We start from the raw sequence: 18,876 nt of genomic DNA on the forward strand, positions 1-18,876 counted from the left end.
TCAGAAATAGAGAATTTAAAAATTTGAAGATTTTTAAACTTGAAACTGTGTAAAATACGATATATTTAAAAATATGGATGATAGAAAATGTGGAGATTTAAGAGTCGACGAATTTTGGGGTTCGTAAATTTAGAAATGTAGACGTTAAACAATGTGGAGATGTGAATATGAGAACTTGAGATTTGTAAATTTAGATATGTTGATACCTGAAAACTGAAAAATTTAGAAAGTGGGTAATTTCAAGACTTATTTGAAAATTTGTCGATTTGAAAAACTTTAAATCTGACAATTAAAGAATTTTAAAATCGGAAAGTTGAAAAAATTAAAAAAGTTACGAAATTAAAATTTCCTAGGAAATTTACAAATTTGAAAACTGAAAAATTTCAAAGATGTAGAAATGTTGAATTTTGAAAATTTCAAACTGCGGGTGATTTAGGGAACCAGTACGCATTTGGCAATATTTCCCTAAGAAGTCAAGTAAGTAATAATCTTATGCAGTCTATTTACAACTAAAACATCTGAATCTATATTTCACATCTGTTTAATTAGATTCGAATGATTTAAGTTTACACATGTTGGATGTTCCTTAAAATAGCTACTTGGCAAGTTTGTTGGCATGATGTAGTAATTTCCGTGACTAGTTTCTTGCATGTTTGGTAGCTTCCTTGAAGGAAGAAATTTCAAGATCACTTTGTAATTTCAAGATCATTTATTATGTACCTATCGTGAAGTATTTGTAAGCCAAATTGATGTATTTGTGCAACAAATTGATTCTATTAAAACCGTTCTAACAGTAGTGGTACGTCGGTTGTCTCTGCTTCTCTTCGGCGCTGCTCGCATAATCACGTGACATGTACAATAGTCGAAGTCATAGACTTCCCTGATCGAAATTTTTGTTGATTAACTATATAATAATGGTTATTCCATTCCAAATGTTCTACGAATATTTTTTTAATATCTCAGTCTATAATACATTTGAACCCTTGGCGTATAACGTTGAGTCAGATTTTTGACGCACGTTAAACTTCAAATGTGACAAACTTAATTTGCGTAAAGATCAAATTTTGAACTTGATATCAATTGTGATATAATTGTAGATTGCTAAATTCAAAATGTACCTAACAATGTCCTTTGTTTATCTCAACTCTGCAGTAATAAATAGGTAACGAGCAGCTGTCGAAAAAATCGTTGGTTGAGTTAAATACCAGCGTAATAAGTACAGTAGTATAACTATAATATAGTGACGTGTATGACCGTAATATGGTATAACTGTATAGTACATTTACACTTTGACTGTAGAGTGACTTACAATTTTCAAAGTGAGATTTTGGAAATCCTCGTGTATTAGTTTCATGTATGAAATCTTAATACTATGACGGTAATATATAGTTCGCTACAAGATAAGCCCTACCAAGATACTAAAAAAGATGCAACTACGACTAGTTAAAGGCAGAACAATATTCCTCGTTTTACACATAATTTCAACAAGGGTGAACAATTGACTGTAGCTAGAAAAACAGCATTTCTTAAGTTATGGTTTCGCTAATTTGAAGTCATATGTTTTATACTTTTGATTTCTTGTGTCTATGCCTATAAATCTTTCATCCGTATCATATGTGCTAAAATATATAGCAAAGTCGCGTTAACTGATCACTGTCGGGATCTGAGCGCGATCAGTTACCGTGAGAGGTGGCTGATTTCGAGGAACGAACCGTCTACGAAAAGAAAGAAACATCGTGCGACGATAGTGATTGTAGTCGCAGCTTAGGACTGCGTATCCGTGTACTGTGTTCTGTTATACTATTAACGTGTATACGGTAGTGAGCTGCGGTTACGTTAATCGGAACCGTTGCCATAAACCTATATAGACAGAGTGTAAAGTCAGGTAATAAAATTCGCAGTGAGATAAGTAGTGGTAAATTGGTTAACTTCGTCTCTTTTCGTTGCTATTCAAATAATCACGTGTCATGTCTGATACAATAGACTCATATGGACATGTCAAAATAATGATGAAAATTGAAAATAATGATAGGGATTATTATGTTAAAGACATATGTACATGTGTTAAACATCTTCAATATTTGTATAAAAATAAAAAAGGGAAAGACTTGAAAATCTTTTCTTTTTAGAAGGGAAAAGGAAAAAGAAAATTCTATACCTTGCGTAGTTTGTGCAATATATTTGAAGTAACAGTTTATATCGGAAACGACATTTCTCAGAAAATGTCTTCTGTTCTATCGAAGTAAATTATTGCAGAATTGCATTGGTGATCTATCGACATGTAATAGTAGGTTTGTAGGTATAATCTAAAAATGCGATAATCGGAAAAAAGTACTTTGAGTACTCCAGGAAGTGCATTTCGTCGTACAAAGTTTTCAATTATTGATACGTTGACGTACGCAGTGGGAACACGTGGGTGCAATGTAGGGTTCTACTGGATAAGAATAAGTGCAGGGGAAAAATATCCTACGTTTGATACGATAAGCTTTATTTTAAGATACAGTACTCAGTTTGAGAACTTTGTCTCTGTTACATCTCTAATACAATGAATACGACGTTACAGTGAATTATCACTTTATAATGAAGTGTTCTCAAGAAGAAAAGATGGACATGTTATCAGTTTATTTTGAAGCTGGGTGTTCCGAGTTGCTCGGAATATTATTAACGTAATATTTATGGGTATTTTGTCAAGCCCAAAAACGTTTCACCTTTGCAATTTTAAACTGATATTTAAGACCATATGGACGTCTCCACAGCTTGACGTTCTTAACAATTGACAATAGCTTTCTAAGAAGCCAGAAAAGCACATCTTTCTAAATGCCAATATACCTTTTCTTAAGGAAGTTTATTTCCATGGTCCTAAACTGTGCACCCCAATAAAGTGGGCCTACGCGCTCGAACTCCGATGATAAACACATGGTGCCCATTTATTACTTCCTTTGAAGGACCCAAATCACTCAAGTACTTTGGGTTACTTTGTTAACAAAATGTAATTTACAACCCTGGAATAAAGGCTAAAAATCTTACAATCCCATTCGCTGAACCATCTCACCAATCAGTATTTTTCACAAATAACAATCTGTCCTGATTGGCCCTTTTTGGTAACGCCTTCACGTCCTGAACTTCCTTCATTGCTTTCTTTTCTGGCTGTTTAGAGGCGACGAGTTAGTCTTAGATTAACTTCCTTAGAATATACTTACTTTAGTCAGTCTTACATTAACTTTGTTACTATCAACGACTTCAACATACAACAATCATTACTACCAGTGGGATGATGAACTACATCCTTCATGGACCTGGGCACACCAGTGTGGAGGACTCTGAGCCACTCTATCAATTCTACTCTATAATACTAACTCTACATATAATTCCACTACCGTAACAAGTTGTGGAAACGCCATGGGTCGACGAAGATTTACAACCTTCGAAATTAACTATAAATAATTAATATTTTACCCAACGCGCGAACACTGGGAAAAGTGCTACACATGCAGAAAGATTATACACTACGGAATGTTAGTAAGTCGTTAATTTCTCGATTCAGAAAGTATTCTGATGCGAATGGTCGCCACATTGAACCTTTTCTGTAAATAGACATTAAAATTAAAATATCTCCTAAACTAATGATTTTTTCGCATAAATAGATTAATACTTTTTCGTAAAGAATATGAAGGAGTATTAGTTGATGCAATAAAAAATATATAATTTCATTTAAAAAAACATTAATGACCTTCATATGTCCTTTACACATCCACCTACAAAAAAAATATATCACCAGCATATGCCCCTTTCAAAACCATTCAACTTCATCTGAAACATTATTTGCTGTAAGTAATAATAATGACGCAAATCGAGATGGCAAAATGTGGTGAACCACCCTGTATACATATAAACAAGTATGAATACATCAACTGCGGAACAACACCTGTTCATATTTAATCTTCGAATGTAGTAAATAGATAGTTTAGTATCTTATCTAGTGCTCTCTATTTGTCGTCTATTGTCTTTCTCTTTTCCTATCATTCATTTCTGTGAAATTACTTGAAACATGTACGTACAAGTGTTTAACATTCATCTATTTAATGAAAAGTACCTATTCAGGTATTAAATAAGAAGTACAGGGGAAATATGAGCAAATTTATAAAATGGAGCAATTTGCTGATTAAAAAAGTAATATTTTACATTGTGTCAAATCATCAACTGATGGATTTTTCGTAAAAGTCAGGTGTAATTTTTCAAATTTTTATGTCTTCGAATTCTTGAATTTATGAACGTGGGAAGTGTTGAAATCGCAATCTTTAATGAAATTGAAATGTTCATGAGTTATGTCACCCATAAAGTCTTCTTTGAGCACTTTCAGCTTTATTTTCAAAGTTCAAAATGTTTATTAACATCGTTATATATAATAGAAAATATATGCAAACTTAAATAATTTATAATGAAAAATTTAAGCTAAAGTCGATTTTGAACAGTCAAAAGAAATCGTACAATGACTATTTGACTGCTTGAAATAGCAGGCCATTGACTTCGGGGTGTACATAAAACAGATTCTATGATTTCTTAGATACTCTAAACAAGAAGCAGAAACAAAACATATAACTTCAAACGAGTTACAGCATAATCTTTACAACCAGTACTTTTATAGGATCAGCTGGTTTTGTGTTAATACAGACGCAGTAGTAAGGTTTTATGGTGTTTAATTTCGTTATGCTCGATGTTTTATAACGTTAGCTTTTATAACTGATCTATAATTGGTAAAATTCTTGTGGTAATATTCTCAAATTTCCAGTGTGTCGGCATATTGTATTTTTACAAGATAATTTTAGGGAAAATATTTTTTTAACGAGAGTTGCGATTATTTTAAAAGAAATGGATGGCGTGTTAGGCGATGTTGCTGTAATGTAATCAATTATGTTTGACTCTGAGCCAATATTTATTTTTGAATATACAGAGTAGTTAATTGAATCAAATACTTGAACAACCGTAGTTCGAACTCGGAAGCAAAATAAGAAATTTTTAAGCATTCACATCATTAGATTTTCAATTTTTCAATTTTTTAATTTTTCAATTTTTCAATTTTTCTATTTTTCAATTTTTCAATTTTTCAATTTTTCAATTTTTCAATTTTTCAATTTTTCAATTTTTCAATTCTTCAGTTCTTCAATTCTTCAATTTTCATTTCTCAGCTATTTAATTTTTCTATTACGCAGTTTTTTATTTCTTTATTATTCCATTGTTTCATTGTTTCATTTCATCGTATCCACATTTTTCAATTATCCCATTTTCCATTTGTTTAATTCCTTAATTTTTCAATGTATCAATTTTGTAGCTTTGAATTTTACAATTTGACAATTCTGCAATTCTACAATTTTATAGTTTTACTTTATTTTTTTTTTTAATTTTTTCTTTAAAAATGTCCAGTAATAAGGAAAATCAACAAAGTTGCCAATATCTTAAAAATCATATCACTTTGCATAAAGATATCTATAGCTAAATATGTTCCAAGTGACCTCTTCGATCATCTCTTTGCAACTTTCTACCGGCCTACCATCCTGCATAAATAAAGAATATTGAAGTTTTCACTTTTGTATTCGTTATGATGCTGAGTAAAATTGCGGTTTAACAATGTGTTCATATTCTTAGGGAAGCCAGATTTGCCGTTGACTATTCTGGTGTACTTCTTCCTGTGTAATCGTCCGTCGAAATGTGGCCGACTTCAGCTTGTAAAGGAAATAGGACATTCTCCGAGCGAAGCCGGTTCACCAGGCCATAAATAGCTGGTGGAATTGAAACGTAACACTTCCTATGGGTATTGCGACACTACCTGACTGTTACGATTGTTCCTCTTTGTTGCTTTGTTGCCGTACGTCGAGAGACGATCTGCAAATATAGCAACAATTCGTATAGACTGTATTTTGGTATATCGCCGGTGAATACGCAGGTTCTCACAACTACCATATAATTCTTAATGATTTGAACTTCCATTAGGAATAATGACATTATTTATAATTACGATGGTTAATCACTGCCATAATGAATAGAGATTATCTTTTCGTCCAATTATATAATTTATTAGGTACTGTGATTATTACTATGCTACTGTGACTTGTTACCCACTTTGTATATGACATTATTAACACATGCTAATATCAAACACAGAAATAATAGCAAAAATACTGGTCAATAACCTCAACCACTCCTCGTTTTTATTTTGAACCTCTCTTCCATTAGTCATAGGAGTAATAACATTATTTATAATTACAACGATGACCAATCACTGCCATAATGAACAGAGATTACCTTCTCTCCCAATTTATGTTTACGACACATTACAAAAATATTTCTCATAGTCTTAACAACGTAGAGTCGCACTTGTTGCCATCTTGCTCACATTGGCATATGTCTCAAACACCTTACGAAATTCGACTCTATTAAACATGCGGTATTGCTATCGAAAAATATCTTACTGTGGTCAAGTCTACCGGTGTACTCGTAAAAACATCATTTTTGCAGTCATCGAGCCTCATGGTCGAATTTACGAAATCGACTTGTCTCTCTCGTACACGCGATGTGCGAGATGGCTCCACGCCGTTAAATCACTGGGTCTCAAAGTTTTTTAAGAACACTGACACACTCAGAACGCTGTACTATCAAGTAATTAGACCAATTTTAGAATACGGAAGTATAATCTGGTTTCCGTACTGTGACTCTCATATTAATGATATTGAACACGTAGAGCAGAAATTTTGAGGGCTTGCTTCCAAGCATAGTTGTTCCATGCCGTTTAATTTTCGCGAGTACGATTTAATTCTTAATAATCTAAACCTCTAAGCACTGCGCAGAAGAAAAATGCTCGTCGTTATATTCTTCGTGAAATAATGAAAGGTATATCTTGTTCGATGGTAATCATACTTTTAATATACTCAATTTGCCTCGGAAATTATAGTTTAATTCGTACCGGACAACATTGTACTAATTATAATTGTTTCAATCGCATAATCGAATTGGAAATGATGTTAACTCTGTTCATTATAATATTGATATATTTAAAAACTCTGTATATTCTGAGAATACTTGTTAGCTAACCTTCTTTGAAATTTTAAAAAATTTTTATGGATGTTAATTTTGGAATTTGACAATTTAAGAATTTGGCAATTTAGGAATTTAGAGATTTTGGAATTTTGGATCTTAGGAATGTAGAAATTTAGAAATTTTGGAATTATGGAATTTTGAAATTTTGCAATTTTGGAATTTGACAATTTAAGAATTTGGCAATTTAGGAATTTAGAGATTTTGGAATTTTGGATCTCAGGAATGTAGAAATTTAGAAATTTTGGAATTTTGAAATTTTGCAATTTTGGAATTTGACAATTTAAGAATTTGGCAATTTAGGAATTTAGAGATTTTGGAATTTTAGATCTTAGGTATTTAGAAGTTTCGGAATTTTGAAATTTTCGATCTTAGTAATTTAGAAATTGGAAAATTCAAAATTAAAAAGTTTCTAAAATTAATTACTTAATTATTTAATTATTCTACAGACCACCTACAAATATTAAGACTTGAAATCAAATCCTAGTACAACTTCCCGCATCCAATTCCTAAATGCTGTATACACAAATTTTTGCATACTTCATTGCTTCGAGTTATTAAATGCCATGAGAATCAAAGATACGAATTTTTGCATACAATACCTAATCTCTGTTTCGAGAGTCACTGATTGACGGAAGAGATACGAATTTTGTGGACGATTGCGTCGAAATTCGCCAGTACGTTGCGTACGGAAGCGGCGTTAAACGAGCGGGCTATTATTGGAGCGCGGGTGGAATTACGTTACCCTTGTCTTTTATTAGCCGACCGCGGTTCCCTTTCTTCCTGCCCGAGCCTCTCACGGGATGACTAACGTCTGCCCGTTTCTCTGGCAAACAGCCAGACTGTTTCTTTTACGGAGTAGATAGATTTTACTCGCGGTTCGCTGTCCTGTCTTGGCACAACCTTGGCCAAGCCAGATACCCTTGTCATTGCCACGTGGAGAGCTACGCTCTTCCACCAGGGGCCACTGACTTCTTTGCTCTTTTCTTTTCTGGGATACTCTTCAGATGTTGATAAGAGATAACGTCTGGATAGGACGAAGCGATACGGTATCTGGAAGCGTATGGGAGATATGCCCGGAGGAGTTGACACCATGCTCGTGTGATGTAATTGATATTACTATAGTTATGGTTCTACGTGAATTTTCAAATCTCACGAAAAATAATATTGAAATAATAATTATTATTATCATAATACCTTTCGGAGTATAGGGATTTTGGGAATATAGGGATTCGGGGATATAGGGATTTAGGGATATGGGGACTTTGGGATATGGGGATTTTGGGATATAGGGATTTGGGAATATCGAGATATTAGGAACTAGGGATATTTGAAATTTGGGGAATTTGGAAAATTCGGGATTTGAGGAATTTTGGGATTTGGGCAATTTGGGATTGGGACAATTTGGGAGTTGGGGAATTTGGGATTTGCTGAATTTAGGATCTAGGGATATTTAAAATTTGGGGAATTTGGAAAATTTGGGATTTGGAGAATTTGGGATTTAGGGATATTGGGATTTAGGGATATTGGGATTTAGGGATATTGGGATTTAGGGATATTGGGATTTAGGGATATTGGGATTTAGGGATATTGGGATTTAGGGATATTGGGATTTAGGGATATTGGGATTTAGGGATATTGGGATTTAGGGATATTGGGATTTAGGGATATTGGGATTTAGGGATATTGGGATTTAGGGATATTGGGATTTAGGGATATTGGGATTTAGGGATATTGGGATTTAGGGATATTGGGATTTAGGGATATTGGGATTTAGGGATATTGGGATTTAGGGATATTGGGATTTAGGGATATTGGGATTTAGGGATATTGGGATTTAGGGATATTGGGATTTAGGGATATTGGGATTTAGGGATATTGGGATTTAGGGATATTGGGATTTAGGGATATTGGGATTTAGGGATATTGGGATTTAGGGATATTGGGATTTAGGGATATTGGGATTTAGGGATATTGGGATTTAGGGATATTGGGATTTAGGGATATTGGGATTTAGGGATATTGGGATTTAGGGATATTGGGATTTAGGGATATTGGGATTTAGGGATATTGGGATTTAGGGATATTGGGATTTAGGGATATTGGGATTTAGGGATATTGGGATTTAGGGATATTGGGATTTAGGGATATTGGGATTTAGGGATATTGGGATTTAGGGATATTGGGATTTAGGGATATTGGGATTTAGGGATATTGGGATTTAGGGATATTGGGATTTAGGGATATTGGGATTTAGGGATATTGGGATTTAGGGATATTGGGATTTAGGGATATTGGGATTTAGGGATATTGGGATTTGGGGAATTTGGGATTTGGTGAATTTTGGATATGGTGAATTTAGGATCTAGGGATATTTGGAATTTGGGAAATTGGAAATTGAGAAAATTTGGATTTTGGGGAATTTGGAAAATTTGGGATTTGGAGAATTCGGGATCTAGGGATATTTGGAATTTGGGGAATTTGGAACTTGGTGAATTTGGGATTTGGTGAATTTTGGATATGGTGAATTTAGGATCTAGGGATATTTGGAATTTGGGAAATTGGGAATTGGGAAAATTTGGGATTTGGGGAATTTGGAATCTAAGGATATTGGGATCTAGGAATATTGGGATCTAGATATATAGGGATTTGGTAGAAAAAGTGTTGAAATATCGAAAAATCAAATTGTCATTTAAGTACACTCAGTTGATATATTTGTACATGTATGTATCTGCAATAATATGTGCATATGAATACATAATTTAATAATTATCACACATGAATTGCACACGGTTGGACTCTTGACATGCTTTCAAATAACAAAATCTAGCATTCTATAAAACTGATCACATTTCTTGAGAAATAATACAAGTCCCATCTCGTTGCAAAATAACTTGACCGTCTCAACCCCTTCCTGTATTTTGACGAGATTCACTCGTGACGCACTTACAGCTCAAATATGACAAACCTCACTGAAACTTTGAACATTCAACTTGAAATTTAAGTCTAACTATAAGTTGCATTATGAAGGATTCCTGAATATAAAATACTCAGATTTTAATTTTCTTTGTTCGTTTTAATGTTATAGCTCTAAATAGTTAGTCTTGACTGACGTATCTGTTAACCAGTTAAGTGTGTTTGACGACTATATCCGTCATGGAGATGTGGAAGAATTTTGTGTCGTGACGACTATATCCGTCGTACGTGAAATTTTGTTACAATTTGATATTTAAATTGTAATTTTGGCGAAAACTAAATTATATTCGTAAATTGTAATATGTTTAAAATGTTTAGAGGTCAACACGAAATGAAATAAACAAATAAAAAGTGTGAATGATTTGAGATGGATTCATAAATTCTTGAGAGCAAACTCGTCATCGCTTGATTATCGCGACACACACTGGTGCGCGCTTTGCAAAAAGATCACCACAGTTAACTGGTTAAATAAATGGCACGGCTGGGGGTTTTACGCAGAAACACCCTGTATAGAAACACGAATGATAACGCTAATGTAAATTTGTCGATAAACAGTGCAGGACTCGAATTCAGGTGATTCGTTAGGTCGGACTTTCCCCTTCGATTTCTCGCCGGCGCAAAGCATAATGCGAAATATGCAAGGAGAACATGTGCCACAGATAATGCTAGATTAGAATTTTATGAGCTGTACACCGCTAAAGGCCACTTTCCACTCGCATTTTCGTAACAGGCGAATACTCGTGTTCGCCATAAATCCTTTCGACCGTGCACTCGTGACATTCGGGAGTAGTTCGCGGAAGGGTATCAATAATCGTGCTAAATAAATTATCGCGGCAATTAGTAATCGAATCTGGTTACACGACGGTAGAACATTTTTCCTCCGGTTTTGCGAATATTTATTGTTCGCCAAGTGAAATTTCGCTTCACCACATCCTCTCTGAACCGGTTGCTCGATAAACGGGGCACTTGCGAGAACTCAGTCTGTGAAATACAAAACTATAACTGAATTGTTGTGTACTTTCCGGGGTAATGCCTTTAATCCTTGTATAATCGTGCGATAGTTTTCCGGGCGACGCTGGAGAGCTTTGAATGGTTGATGACATGATCGGAAAATGACTTGTATTTTTTTAATTCTTTGAGACTGGTATGGAGAAATAATTGAAAACCTCAATTATTTGACAACAATTTAAAATTAAGAACCTTAAAAATTTGTAAAAATGAAAAATCGTAATTGTTAAAATTGTAGAAATTTATGATAGAAGCTCATTCATTAAAGCTTGTAAGACTATAAAAAAATGAAATAATTTAAGAATTCATGAAAATAATAATAATAATATTTTAATAATTCATAAGAATATTAATAATAATTTAACAATTCATGAAAATTCAAAGATTTATAAGAATTAATAAATTCAGAAAAAATATAAAAATTCAAATATTCAAAGAAAACTCAAGAAATTGAAAATTTGAAGAATTGAAGAATTGAAAAATGGAACAATGGAACAATTGAACAATTGAAAAATTGAAAAATTGAAAAATTGAGAAATTGAGAAATTGAGAAATTGAAAAATAAAAAATTTAAAGAATTGAACCACTGAACAATTGAAAAATTGAAGACTTGAACAATTGAAGGATTGAAAAATTGAAGAATTGAAGAATTGAAGAATTGAAGAATTGAAAAATTGAAGAAATGAAAAATTGAAAAATTGAAAAATTGAAGTTGAAAAATTTATGAAAATCAAAAATTCAAAAATACTTAAATATACAAAAATGCATATAAATTCCAAAAATAAAAAATTTGAAACTTTGTCAAAGTTCTGAGATTCTGACGTTCTCAAATTTGAAAATTCTGCAGCTCCAAGGTTCCAAAAATTTAGGACTTCAAAATTTAAAAATAAAAATTTCCATAATGTAAAATATATAATAATTTTCAAATTTTAATTCCCACAGCTGAAAGAAAATTCGAACACAAATGCCAAAATGTAATTTTTTAAAGACTACCAAATTTTTCATTTAAATTAATTATCATTCTAATTCAAACTGATTACAACTTGTACACCTACACTTATTTCTGCATAATTTATCGATTCAGTCGAAATTGCCCAACCTGATTGTTATAATCCTAACTTATTTGACAATGCTTCTAAAATTTGTCAGACAGTTACCGAAAATGATGTCCTCATGAAAATATTCAAATGTTTGAATTTGTATATATGTGGTTACTATGTATGCGAGTTTGTATCGTAAAGTGTAATGTGTTTCCATATGCGTAAACGTGTTCACCTAACTTCCTACGCGAATGGTAACATTTTGGTCGATGAAGTTCTTAAATTATTGCATGGTGGCGAATTAATTTTTCGCGAATGTAGCAAATAAGGAGGTACAATTTATTCGATGCTATCGTGCGTCAGTTTTTCAATACACAATTTAAATTATTTGCGATGATCATATTTGTAGAATTAGCTTTTTCTGCGAAAATCATTTGGTAGACTGAAGATCATTTGATGTACTGAAATAGAGCCATGTCGAAACCTGTTTATTGACAGTTAACAAAACATAGAAAGCGTAAAATAACTTAATGCGATAATAACAGCCTTTACGGAAAACCATCATGTCGAGCTATCATACATTCACTGTATTATTTTTCGAACAACAAATAGGGTGAAAAATAAATATTCTCTTTTGTAAATGAAAGATTATGAAATTATATATTGTAGAATGTAATTGAAGCTTTCATTTATTATATTATCTTTCGAGTGACAAGTAGGGTAAATAATATAAGTAGTTCCCTTCGTAAAAGAAAAATTGTGAAATTATAAATTGTAGAATATAATTGAGGGTTTTTCGAATAATTGATTTTTTAAACGGTAGGGATACAGTTTTCAAACTTGAAAAAAGTGGAATTCTCGAATTTTCGAACTTTAGAAGTCTAGAATCTTAGAATTTTTCAATTTTTCAATTCTTACATTTTTCAATTTTTCAATTTTTCAATTTTTCAATTTTTCAATTTTTCAATTTTTCAATTTTTCATTTTTCAATTTTTCAATTCTTCAGTTCTTCAATTCTTCAATTCTTCAATTCTTCAATTCTACATTTCTTCAATTCCTCAATGTTTCAATTCTTCAATTCCTCAATTTCTCAATTCTTCAATTCATCAATTCTTCAACTTTTCAATTCTTCAGTTCTTCAACTTTCTAATTCTCCGATTGTTCCATTGTCCAATTCTTCAAATCTTCAATTTCTCAATTGTTCAGTGGTTCAATTCTTCAAATCTTTTATTTTTCAATATTTCAACTTTGATAGTTTGAAGGTTTGGAAGTTTGGAAATTTGTCAATTGTGGAATTTCGATATTTCGGAATTTTTTAGTTCTAAAACATTTGGACTTTTTTAATTTTTAAATTTTATCATTGTATAATTTTGGAATCATAAGAGTTTTACATTTTTAAGCTCCTTTCTTGAAAGTTGAATGGATTCGTTGAAGTTTGAAATTTTTCAATTTAACAGTTTGATTATATTAATCATTTTCTGTGAGATTTACGAAATTCATTGATATTTTATACGAATTCGCATTTATTCGAAAAGTCTGTACTTTTATAATCGTTATATAACAGTCCCTATTACATAATGGCATAAATTACAAGCTCTATATTTGCGAAGGTGGACAACGTTAATGCAATCGTTTAACTTAACTCGTAACCGATGTGAAAACTTTTCAATCTCTATTTATGGAAATATGGCACATTCTGTTCTTTATTGTCCAAATTATATACGTTTATCAAGTATTCAAGTGTTCCAACCTTATCGCGCTTGCAGTTATTTAAGACCAGAAGAACATTTGTATTATTAAGTGAAATAATATAATGTTATCTGCACGTGTTTCGAATCATCCTATTTAACTTTGCATCGTTTTCATCTCTTTTTGCTTATCTTCCAGTTGTCACAACATACTTTACATTTTATGCGTATACTTACTCTCGAAGCGTATGTACATATATTTTTTTATTTTTTTTACATCAGGAGTTGCTGTTTAAGAAAATAGCAGACATACGTGACAGCTGTTAAACAAACAGTAGGTATAATACGAGGCGCCAAACGAACTACATTTAGGGAGAAATTAAATAGGACAACTGATTTAAATGATAATACGAAGGAGGAGAGGAATACGATCTCAGAGTTGTATTTCAAAAAATGTATGATGTCTGGTGTGTACATTTTAGAATGTGGAATGTGGGGATATGGGGTATAAGGATTTGGGGATATAAGGACCTTGGGATTTTAGGATATAGGAATTTAGGGATATAGGGATATGGGGATATACAGATTAGGATTTAGAGATTTCAAGATTTAGAGGTTTCAAGATTTAGAGATTTCACAATTTAGAGATTTCAAGATTTAGATGTTTCAGGACTTAGAGATTTCAAGATTTAGATGTTTCAGGACTTAGAGATTTCAAGATTTACAGGTTTCAATATTTAGAGATTTCAGGACTTAGAGATTTCAAGATTAAGAGATTTCGAGATTTCGAGATTTCAAGATTTAGATGTTTCAGGACTTAGAGATTTCAAGATTTACAGGTTTCAATATTTAGAGGTTTAAAGATTTAGAGATTTCAAAATTTAGAGATTTCAAATTTAGAGATTTCAAGACTTAGAGATTTAGAGATTTGGGAAATTTGAGAATTCGGAAACTGGAAAACTGGGAAACTTGAGAATTGAGAAACTTGAAAATTGGGAAACCTCGGAATTGGCAAATTTGGGAGTTGGGAAATTTGGAAATTGGGAAACATGGGAATTGAGAAATTTGGAAACTGTAAAATTTGAGAATTGGGAAACTTGAGAATTGAGAAACTTGAAAATTGGGAAACTTTGGAATTGGGTAATTTGGGAGTTGGGAAATTTAGAAATTGGGAAACTTAGGAATGGGGAAATTTGGGAATTGGGAAACTTAGGAATTGCGAAATTTGGGAATTGCGCAACTGGGGAATTGGGAAATGTGGCAATTAGGAAATTTGGGAATTGGAAAATTTGAAAATTGGGAAACTTGAAATTTGGAAAACTTGGGAATTGGGAAATTTGGAAATTGGGAAATGTGGGAATTGGGAAATTTGATAATTTGGAAACTTGGGAATTGGAAAATTTGGAAATTGGGAAATTTGGGAATTGGAAAATTTGGAAATTGGGAAACTTGAGAATTGGAAAATTTGGAAATAGGAAAATTTAGAAATTGAGAAATTTGTGAATTGTGAATCTGGGTAATTGGGAATTGGGAAATTTGAAAATTTGAAAATTTGAAAATTTGAAAATTGGGAAACTTGGTATTGGGAAACTTGGGAATTGAGAAATTTGAAACTGGGACATTTAGAATTGGAAAATTTGAGTACATGAAAATTTAGAAATTTGGGAATATCAAAATTTAAGAATATCGAGATTTGGAGATATTGGAATTTGCGAATATAGGGGTTTGGAAATATAGGAATTTATAAGTATCGGATTTGGAGATATAGGAATTTAGAAGCATATTTATTTAAAAATATAGAAATTTAGAAATCTACTAATTGTAAATATAAAGATTTGGAAATTTTAGAATATGAAGCCATAGAAATTTTTGAATATAGAATCTTGAAGATATAGGAATTTAGAGATACATGAACTTAGGAACGTAATGGCATCCACAAACGTACAAATAAATTCAGATAAATTTATTTGCGCAATCTTTCAACAGATGTGTAAATTTCAGAATGTGATCAATTCCTTATCACATAAAGGTGCAAATTGACAAACTTCGGTCACAACGTGTTAGTAATTTCAATTAAACTTTGTTTTACATTTATCGAAAGTTTTTGTGCATTACAGAAATGTACAATGTAATGTACCAATGTAATGTACCAATGTACATTACAGAAATGCAATTAGGGTCAGCAAATGATTTGGTAGCTCAACACATTTATTCATTATCACCTGTAACACTATTCTGTTATTACTATCCACGTGTACTCTTAAAAAGACGTTGCATATAGTCACAGTAATAATTTGCATGCACCTTATAATTAGTTAATGTTTTCCTAATTAGTGGATAGAATTCTTTCATAATGAAGTATAGTTATTTCATACGAGCCTTGGTTTGCTGACTATTCTTGTTAATTGTATAATGAACCTATTGGAAATTCCTGAATAAATGTTTCGCAAAGTCTCGTATGTGTATTTCGTTTTTACATCAATTAGTTTTTGATGTTGACTTATTGTTGAATGCGTGAGGCAGCTATTTGTAAGAAGGAAACAATTCGCAGCGTGTTTATTTTCCATGGAAATATTCTGTTTTGTAAAATTAAATCTTTGAGATTGATAATATAGATAAATAATATAAAATGAAATATAAAAGTATTTAGAATGCAGATAATGTGGAAGAGTACAGCATATTTGTATTACATAAAATATTAATTGAAAATGTAAATACTGTAATGTTACAGTATCTACATTTATTTAAAATATTTTGTATAATGTAATATACGTATGTATATGTGTATGTCATATGTTATAATATAATATGTACATGTATAATATCTATATATGTATATATATACATTAAATACATTAACTATCAAGTATTGTCACGCTAAAATTATTACTTCCTTTGGAGTCACATAACATGAACCCGTAATGATTTGATGTACAATAACAATTATGAGATGAAAATCCATACAAAGCGAATGTCAAGAGTTGAATTATTCGAAAACTGACAGCAGCCAAAGAAAAATCCTCGTTCACAAAGGTTATACGGGAAAACAGCTATTGTCTAATGGTAGAGTTTTTTGCAAGGTCAGTTTCAGAATTGCGAAGGTTACCTTCACTTTTTATTACGTATCGTATAACGTGGCCTACTAATTACGTTTGTCAAACGCAGAATATTATTATTAACAAAGCAGATATTCAAATGAACCTTTCTGTTAGTTTCAGCGCAAAAGAAAACAGGGGAACGAAAGCATAATTGTAGTTTTTCAATAATTAAAGATTATTTTATAGTTTTTCAATCGAACTTCGTACGTTTATCATAAATTTTTTATTCTCTTATAGTTGCGTCAGTGAGAGTTAATTGCTACTTTACGATTTAGAAGTCAAAATATTATTTAAGATGCATTTTAGAAACCTTGATAATGTTTATTATGAGATATGACTGTATTAAAAATATGAGTCAGGTTTGTTACACTTGAACTGTACGTTGCATCACGTTTGTGACACGATACGAGAAAAAGGGTTAATTACAAATAAACTCTTTAGCATATGATGTGGTATTCCAAGATGACGAATGAATGAATATAACGTTAGCATTGCTATAATTCTCAAAAAAACTGAAATGATTCGGTTGATAACTTTTATAAAAATCAAGTTACTTTTTAATTCAATACTTCAACGACTTCAGATTATCTTCTGCTTGAAATAACGTCAGACAAAACAAGTATAAATATTTCTACACATTAACTATTAAAATACTCATATATCCGAGAGACAATACATAAGTCTTTATACCCATACTAAAATAATTTGCAGCTATTTTTAATTTCAGACATGGACAAATAAAATATTGAAAATGTATGTGAAAACGGAGACACGAATAAATTAGTTTAATTACACATTCATGTCTGTTCGTTATTTGAGCAGTCAAGGATTTTTCTTCGGATGTTTCAATATACAAATTTTTAGGCATTGTTAACTAGTATTTTTACAAATGTTACATTTTATAATAATTACACGTGAAACATTATTTCTGTCGAAGAACAGAAGTGTCCTTATCTAACGGGATACTTGCTCTTCTGATCATCGTATTATTGCACTTGATCATTGTAATACAATACTAGTTTATCATAATATTGCATTTGTCCATCGTGTTATCACATTTGATCATTTCAGTGTTGTATTTGATCATTCAATATTGTATGTGATTCATCATAATATTATATTTGATCATCGCAGTACCATATTTAATAAAGGATTTCGTAATATAGGATTTCGTCATCATAGTATTGCTTTTAGTCATTGTAGTATAGCATTTGGCCATTATAACATTGCATTTGATTATTGTACTACAGCACTAGTTCATCATAATATTGCATTTGACCTTCTTAGTAATATCACATGCGATCAGAAACCTGGTAGCTATTATGTTCTCATAATTCGTCATTACAATGCACTTACTTATTGAAATATTGCATTTGATCATCATAACATCGCTATAGATCATCATAACATCGCAATTAGATCATAATAACATCGCCAAAAACAGTATAACTTTCTGTAATCCAAAGATTTCTGTATAATCACATCGCTCCAAAAGGTCCCTCACATGTGTGCTTAATATTTGCACAAAACCAAATAAAAAAAAGACAGCAGATTCTCAGTACGAAACGAAATGTGCGCAAAAGAAGTACAAGAAGAACAGATCACAAGAAAATAAAGAAAATAAGATACAGTGTACCCTTGAGCAAGAGGAGGGATCGTAATATCGAGATAAGGGGTCAAAAGAAACGATAATGTCGCGATGTCTCGAGATATCAATGGTATCTGCTTTCTGTTGCACAACTGTTAACTTCAATTAACCGAAGACACGATTTAATAAGAAATTTTGTATCTCCTTTGTTTTGACATTCGAGTGTTTCATTCGTGCTTGAACTCTGTTGATTGGGTTATACGGGTCGATCTAATAATTAGGTCGATGAACCGATGTGGAGGCCTCGTGTACGGCTAATTTGCTTTCCCTGGGGAGAACGTGATAAAATGTGCGATGAAATTATTGGAAATTATTATCGGAGTTCATTT

At 31.9% G+C, this 18,876-nt stretch overlaps 1 protein-coding gene across 3 annotated transcripts in view; it reads left to right on the forward strand.

The window, feature by feature from the left end:
- Myc (bHLH transcription factor Myc) overlaps window positions 1-18,876 on the forward strand; it is a 265,387-nt gene that overhangs the window by 177,179 nt on the left and 69,332 nt on the right. The gene's annotated exons all lie outside the window — the stretch shown is intronic.

This window comes from Megachile rotundata, chromosome 11, assembly GCF_050947335.1.
Source record: "Megachile rotundata isolate GNS110a chromosome 11, iyMegRotu1, whole genome shotgun sequence".
Classification (NCBI taxonomy): Eukaryota; Metazoa; Arthropoda; class Insecta; order Hymenoptera; family Megachilidae; genus Megachile; species Megachile rotundata.